This window comes from Olea europaea, chromosome 21, assembly GCF_002742605.1.
Source record: "Olea europaea var. sylvestris chromosome 21, O_europaea_v1, whole genome shotgun sequence".
NCBI lineage: Eukaryota > Viridiplantae > Streptophyta > Magnoliopsida > Lamiales > Oleaceae > Olea > Olea europaea.
The window spans coordinates 7,149,301-7,158,105 of NC_036257.1; the positions used below are offsets into that span (position 1 = coordinate 7,149,301).

Here is an 8,805-nt window from a genome sequence, read left to right on the forward strand (position 1 = left end):
TCGGAACTCCTCAAAAGCATTGGAAATGAGGCAAATAACGTTTGAGGATAGCGTTATCATTTTCGTGTTCAAGCCTCTAATTATATCTATATTTTTTTATTACCAATTTTCCTCTCTTCATTGGTTTAAATTTCCAACAGCAAGTTGATTAGAGTATCCTCCCTTCCTCCTTCTTCACCAACATAAATTCGACCATTTGGCTCTGATCTTCCATAGCCTTCGAAATAAAAGTGTGAACCTATGGCGGAGATATTAGAGTCTACCGGAAGCCTACATTCTACAGCTTTGAACATAAAAGATGATGATGGCTTGACAATCCCTTCACAAAGCCTCGAATTTATACATTTTACGCAAAAGGTTGTCTCGCTAACCGTTTGAGCTTTTATATTACGTTACATGGTTCGACTAAGACAGTTTTACTATGTTAAATGCATTCAGTTGATAGCTGAATTTATGGGCACGTACTTGTTGCTTTTTGCTGGTTTTGTTGCTGGCATAGCCGGACCTGATGGGAGGCCCAAGAGGCCTCCGCCTCAGGCCCAGAATTTTAAGGGGGCCCATTTTTAACTTTTTATCCTTTTTTTTTAAAGCCACTATGCCCATGTGTTCAAAAGAAGCGAATAAAATACTTTAATGAAAAGAGAATGAAGGAACATCAAAAATTTATTTGTTGTTTTATTGTTGATTTAAGTTAACAAATTTAATTCCGTAAACTTATAATTTTTTTTTTTTTTTAAAAAAAAGGGATTGTTTGCTACAACTTAGGGCCTAGGGCCCAAATTTCGAAATTCGCCTCAGGCCCCGCGAAGCACAGGTACGGCCCTGGCTGCCGGGGCGGTGAACAAGGACATGGAGGAGGTGCTAACATTTTCAGGAGTAGCAATATTGTGGGAATTGGATGTGATGGTCATGGTTTACACTGTTGGCCATATCTCTGATCAGGGGCGGACCCAGACCTTTAGTATTGTGGGGTCAAAATTTTAAAAATAATTTTTTTTAATAAACAACATAATATCAATAAAAATAAATTAATATGTATTTCGACACTTTGAAAACATTGTATAATTACATCATTATTATTATTATTAAATAAAATTTGCTACTTATATATTTTTGTTTATCATTTCATAGGCAAATGCTGAGCTAACATTGAGTAAACTAAATTGAATATAGAAATAAAATGAATTGAAATAAAATTCAAGTTTAACTCAGGAAGTAAATGAAATTCAAATTTAAAGCAAATATAATTTGAAAGTAATTCAAATTGCATTTAATCCATAACGACCTTAAAAAATTTATGTCATATTTCATGTAAGACTTCTGAATGAAACGATATAAATTATATTGAAAAATTTATCGTGCAAAAATAATAATTAATTGAATTTTTTAAAAGAAAAAATGAGTTAGACGTCTTTTTTGAGGCGTATGTTTGATACATATTTAAATATTTTCAATATCTGTTTGGACCATTCGATATGAAAACGATGTAGCTTTCGAAAAAAAGTTTTACATGGCGTAGAAGATTTGTGGATTCAGATAGCACATGATCGCAAACGAATTTTTAAAGTTAGGATATTGTCGAAATTCTCAAAATAGTAGTTCCACACGCCCTACTTTAACATGTCATAACTTTTGCTATAGTTGATCACTTTGTATGCCATTAATAAGTGAAGAACTAGGCCATGAACACTTCGAAATGGTATTAAGAATGCAATATTTTGACTTCATTTGACATCCTGACGAGTGCATCAAAATAGATTGTATAAAAAAAAAGGGCAAAATTTTGTGGGGTCATTTGACCCCATGTGGGTCCGCCCCTATCTCTGGTGCACATTTCAATCCTGCTGTCACCATTGCTTTTGCCATCCGCACGAGGTTTGCATGGAAACATGTAATATATACAAACCAACTTGATTCCAGCTTCAAATTTTATTGTCAAATTGTGATGTTCGAACTCTTCGAAATGGCCAAAGTACCGGTGTCGAGTCAACATGGGTACAGGTACAAGTACGCGTACTCCATCCGGACAAGGCAATTTATATAGGGGTTTATACCTTCCAGTTATACAATTTTCATGATTTTAGTCAAAGAGTTATTGTTTATATTGCTACTAATGTTTTTAGGTTAATTGAGTTGATAAAAAAGATATATTAACAGTGTTGATAGGTTAATAAGTTTGACAAAAAAGTCATATTAACGGAATTTGGACTTTTTTTAGTCATGTTTCCGTGTCCTACATTTTAGAAAATAAAATATCCAACACTTAGGTACGTATCCGATACTCGTTCCGAAGTCCGAGCATTATAGCTCTCAACTATGATTCTGTGAACTAAGATCATTCCGGCCGATGCTTCTCAATGCCATCGGCTACCCTACATTTGCCCCTTTGATATATAGTACTATATTCTGCACACTGGAAAATTATAAAGTTTTAACTTATTCTTGAACTAAAATCATAATTTTCTTTTGCAGGTACCAGCCTATATCACAGTTCAGTTGCTTGCCTCAACACTAGCAAGTGCTACACGATTACTAATATTTGGCAGAGAAAAAGATCACTTTGTTGGTACCCTTCCAACTGGCTCGAATATGCAGTCTTTAGAAGTCGAGTTCATAATCACATTCTACCTGATGTTTGCCATATGCGGTGTTGGCACTGATGATAGAGCAGTAATTAGTTTTACTTCTGCACTTCTTTTTTAACTCTTCTTGTTTGATAATATGACTAGGAGGTCAAATGCACTGTTATAATTATAAATTTTATGTGTTTACAGAAAGGGGAGCTCGGTGGGCTTACATTAATTCATTATTTGCGGGGTATTGATCTTACACATTTTGGAGAATCAACATTTTCATCGGACACACCTACATGAAGGCCGAGTATAAGGGTCCTTTGGACAAGGCTACTGTTTTTGCTCGTGCTTAGTCTAACTAACTTTAAAAGCTTTTCTAATCACAAAAAGTACTTTTAGAAAATTATCTAAAAATATTTAAATGTAGCTTTTTTAATCTCAGAAACAGTTCTGACTTTTCAAAAGTTATGTGAAACGGATCCTAAGTCTTCTTCAAATATTTAGTAGCAGTCAAATAAACTCAAAACCTTTTATCTTTACCTGATAGATATCATATTGAATGCTTATTTTGAACATATTTAGTTGTACCCAAAAGTCCTGATACCATAAGTTACTTTTTTGCTAAAGATAATTTTCCGAACTTAAAAGTACAAACAATTTTACTTCATTGTAACAGTATATATATATCCTTAACACAGTAAATATGCAAAGAACTGAAAATTTACTGATTAGTACTCGGTTGGGATTCTTTGATGACAGGCCAATTTCGGGGGCATCAATGAACCCGGCAAGAAGTTTGGGACCAGCCATGGTGTTCAATTACTACAAGGAAATATGGATGTAAATAGTCGGCCCTATAACTGAAGCCATAGCAGGTGCCTGGTTCTACGATGTGATTAGGCTCACAGACAAGCCTTGTCATGGAATCATCAGAAATAAATCTTTCCTGGGAAGATCAGCAAATGTTACTCCGAGTGACCAATAATCTTGCTGCAATTAAGCTACTTGTATAGAAATTCTGACACTTTTGTTGATAGATGCTGATGCGACATGCATTTATTTAAATCAAGTGCCAAAATCCATGCCCCTTAGCATCTGTCAAACAATCTGTAAAGAAAATTGTACAAGTAGCAAAGTTCATCTCGTTGAGTAAAAAAACACTGTTGTCACTGTTCGGCCAAATTTCATGTTGGTTGCTGAACTTTATTTCCTTTCGGAATGATCATTTTGGAATTAAATGAAAATTAATTAACTAATATGAACTTTCGAGTTAAGTTCTGTGACGAACAATGTTCTTTAAGATATGTATAGCAATGTGACATTGTGATTTTGCAAATTCAGCTGTGTTTTGAGTAGAACTATTTCAATTGTAGTGTCTCCTTTGTAAGTTTCATTTCTTGAATCAGTCCTTAACATTATCTCTTTTCAGATTATAAAAAGAGACGCTTTGCCCCCCGGGCACATCTCCAAGTGGTAAAAGGGGGGAGTGGAGAAATCCAACTTTGCTTGAGGCTGTCGCATCAAGGATTCGAATCCTGAAATATGGATTTGGCTCTTGGGTAAGTGCAAGTGTACGAGTAGCCTTCCAACCTGTACCTTTAGAGGCATAACCTGCGATTTACCTCCCTCACAATGTTTCAGGGCAGGGGCGGTGGAGGACCCTTAAGGTTCGGGTTCAACCTTTTTTAAAAAAGAGACGCTTTTCAATCCCTGTTGCCCAGTATCTGAACTATTTGCTTGACCCCAGTGCTTCATCTCTTGTCAGATTTTATTAGTTTTATTTTACACGTTTCTTAAGGAAATGGACTTAATCCCTACTTGTCATCTCACATAATAAATTACATAAATTGCTATATTTTCTGTAGATTTATTGTTGAACCCGTCTTCATTCCACAGATTAAGCAATGACATAAAATAATAGCACAATCTAGAATTGACAAACATGACCCAGGACCAAGCTTAGCACTCCAATAGTAAGGGGAAGAGCAAGCGTACTTAAACCCAAAGTTGTAAAATGCGAAATGCTTGACAATGTGCTTTGATTGAGCATTAAGCATTACAAGCATATGCGTGCTTATACGAAGCATACGAGTAATTATGCATTTTTCAATTTTTAATATTATTTTAAGATATTCTAAATGCATAATTTTTCAATTATGCGTTTTTCAATTTTCAATTTTTGAATTTTATACATATTCTTTAAGTTTTCAACAAAAATATTTTGCTCAAAATTGTAAATACTACAATTACTTGGTAATCAATTTCCACAATTAAATTAGACACGAACAACAGCATTAAAAAAACTCAAAACCTTGTCTAGCTCTTTATCAAATTCCAATCTAATCTCCTCTTATTCATCCAAGTCGTTTCCCATGTCATCTAATTGAAAATTGTTTTCATTGGGCTCCCTCATTGCAACTCGAGAATTTCTGTTATACATTGTCAACCTTTTCCTCATCATCAAATGATCAAAAATTCAAGGTTGTGCATTACTAGTACCACTTGCTAGTAAAGTTTCTAATTTATTCTTCCACATCTTTTTGTTCATCAACCTTGCATGGAATTGGACATAAACTAAGTTGTTCATCCTTGACCTACAGGCGGCTCCGATCTTCTTGATGTGTACCTACATAAAAAAAAATAAAAAAATAAAAAAAATAAATAATAAAAGAAAATAGTTGAAAAATTTTAGTATACTAATTTAAATTATCAAACCACCGCCAAAGTAATAACTAGAATGAGTCAACATAATTATTTAATTAGTACTTACCCTGTCGAAGACACTCCAATTTCTCTCACAACCGGGAGCTAGTAATCAAACCAAGGATCCTCTTTGCCATTAATTTCAATTTTAGTGCTTCACTGCAATAGAAGTCCCACCAACTAAATAGTATATACAAAAGAAAGAGATAAACTATTATAATATGAATATCTACATGTGGTATATTAACAAGAAAAAGAATAATAATGTTAACATACCCCGGTTATAACTTGAAGTATAGTTTTCACATCCACTTGTTGCTAGTTTTCTTCAAATGCACCTTCTTTTTTAGTGTATCTTTGCAACTCGACATTTAGTGTTGCATTTGAGCATCATAAAAGAACTCCTCCACACAAAGGATCACATTATTTAGGTAAATTTGATGTCTATTGGGCTCAATTTGCTCTATTTTTTTTTTGTCCAGTTAGAAAAATGGATGGCTTAGCTAAGTTAATTTGGACACAATTTTTAACTCAAATGCATGCGCATTTTGGCATTTAAACAAGCATATGATGTCAACGGAATGAATTGATCATATTATCACATGCATACCTCATACGCGGAAAGTTTCAAAAATGCCACGAGCATATGCATTTTAAAACACTGCTTCAACCATTCACGTATAACATATGCGTCTGCTTTTGAAACCAATTTATAGGATATAACATGTATTTACTATTCTACCCCACTCTATAAACAGTAGTTTTTTTTTATCTAAAAGTGGGTGACCTCCATGAGCATTTCATGGAGCAAATTGTACTGGCGATATTTTTTAGGATAAACAGGATAGTAAGTGGTATGGAATCTAAATATTGAAATCGAAATTGAACAAAAGAATGTTCCACCATATGTAACGACCACTAGTGAGTCCCAAAGTTTCACTAGCCTGTCTTGTAGAGTTATGAGCACATTGAGCACCCTCTCTTAATAAATCGATTTGAATTGTGAGTTTTAATCCAAGAGCTTATGATGTTTATTCCAAATTTTTATATTGAAATCAGTCAATTTTATTCTCATGACCAAGAGCATTTCATCAAGCAAATTTAAGTGGCGAGTTTTCCAAGACTGTAATGCTTCACGTAGTGAATTATATTCCTACTTCCACTAAGGATAAACAAGACATAAGCAGTTAGAATTTGAATACTGAAATTGAAATTCAACAAAAGAAAGTTTCACCATACATAACGACTACTTCTGAGTCTCATAGTTCCACCTTGTTTATGTAAAGACTGCCTTGTAGACTAAGAAGCACGTTCGGCACGCTCTTTTTATAATCTGATTTGAAGGGCGAGTTCAATCCAAGGGAATTGGGCCGTATCTTCCAAAATTTTTAGAGTAGTCACAGTAATATTAAAGAAGCGTTGTATTGTAACCAAGCTTAACATTCAGCATCATGTCAAGCATAAATGAACTGGCAAACAAACTAGATATATATACGTGCGAGCTTTTATAATTTCCTCATGTAGGGCATTTTTACATCTAGATGTTTTCAAACATTCAAAATACCATGGATGCTGAGATAATGATAATATACCTGTTATACACAAACACATGAGATATATATACGTCAAGTACAAAAGATCCTATTCATATTCACTCTTGCCGTGCTAAATTAGCCAAAATCAAGGTCTCTGCTAGACTGTCACCTCTGAACTGGGCGATCATTCTGTGAAGCACCGTTGTTGCGAAAATCTTCCCTTAGTCTTATCCTTGGGATTATGATGGGTTTGCAACAGAGAAGAGCAAAAACCAACTCCATTGTAAAGAGAGTCAAGCTAATCCATATAAATAATGTTTTCTTCCAACACCATATGAGTTTTTGCATAAATGGAAGTTCCGACTCCAGAGATACAGATGCAAAATATATTTCAGGAATACCAGCAACATGAAGAAATTCGGCTCGTTGTTCAATAATCACCTTTAAGCAGGCAGTTGGCATGGCACCTTCAATATATCCTCTAAGGTTTATGTCCAATTTTTGGGATTCTGAAGTATAACCAGTTAAAATAGGAGCAATTTTTACAAAAGTCAGCAAAAGGCGGATAGGCAAGCTTCGAAAGCGCAACATGCACGGACGCCTTAAGCTTGCAAGAGTTCTACCATCGGCAGCAAGGAAATCTGCTCTAACCTTCGTTGGAGAAGGGAAAAAAAAATCTATTAGGTAAATTTAAACAGGTACTCGACCAACTCAACAAAGACTCGGTCCTACATTTGGCATTGCATGATGCCATATTAAATTATTTCCTATCAAACTCGGTATTCTAAAAATGGCATAACAAAGTGTGAATGCCTCTTAGATTCCAAATTAGCACAAGGCATTCAGAAATCCGGAACCTCTGGATTTCTTTAAAAGGAAAAATAGATGTCATAAAGTTTTCAAAGGAAAAAAAAAACGAAAAAAAAAGAAATGCATTGTCATAAATGAGGTTCTTATAGATATCATATTCTTCTCTTTTTAGATCATAGCTGTGCACTATAATGTTTTTGACTTTTTCCAGAGTAAAAGGTGTTGTACAATATGGGCGATGCTTCATGCAATACAATTGGGAAAGAAAACTTGCAATCAGTCAGAATTATTTCACTGCATTTGCATTTCCTAATAGTCAATACAGTTGAATTTGAAGGATCAAACAAGGTGTTTGATGAGAATGAAAAAATACTGTTGCAAACACAAGAAAACAGGAAATGCCATAGCCAAGTCAGTGATGTAGCAGGTATCTCGTGTGGGATAAGCTGTATCTCTAACTGTTTACGTGTGAAAATAGTCCATCTTGAACATCACTAGAATGATCCAATCCAAAAATAGCAAAACTTGAAAAATCTCTACACTCAAGGAAACAACCTTTTGAATTTCATTTTGTGGAATGCTAGGAGTCAAAGGCTCACAAATCTAAAACACGGCAGAATAAAAATTCTGAACTAAGTTGAATTACACAAGCGAATACATTAGACACAGTGGGCGGGGGGGAGTGGAGGCCAGTGACCAATTTGGAATTTTTTTAAAAAATAAATTGTTTTCTCAAAAATAAAATGTTTCCCCTTCAATTCTTTTTATTTTTTTCTTTTGGAATTGGACTTGCGTAAATTGAGTGGACTATTGTTAGGTTTAACTTAATGTATTTATGTTTAATTTGAACTGGATTCACTTAGTTTGAGTGAATTGTTGTTAGGCTTGCTTTAATTTGAATTGGAGATTCTTAATTCGCGTAGATTATTGTTAGGTTGGTTTAATGTGTTTACGTGAACTAGACTTTCTCAATTTGAGTGAATTTTGTTAAGCATGCTTTAATGTGTATATACTTAACTTGAGATAAATGGATGCTTGATAGCATGGTTGTCTATATTAAAAAGATGCATTTGATAAAGTTGAAAATGATGTCAATATACTGCGTGCGACAGTTAAAATATTATTGAGTATTGCTTTGTTTCATAGTTAATTTCTGCCCATACTGAACTTAGTTCCTGGCTTCG

The 8,805-nt window shown here is 34.3% G+C and overlaps 1 pseudogene; it reads left to right on the forward strand.

The window, feature by feature from the left end:
* Positions 1-240: 240 nt before the first annotated feature.
* On the forward strand, positions 241-3,558 carry LOC111370057 (annotated as a pseudogene).
* The last annotated feature ends 5,247 nt before the right edge of the window (positions 3,559-8,805 follow it).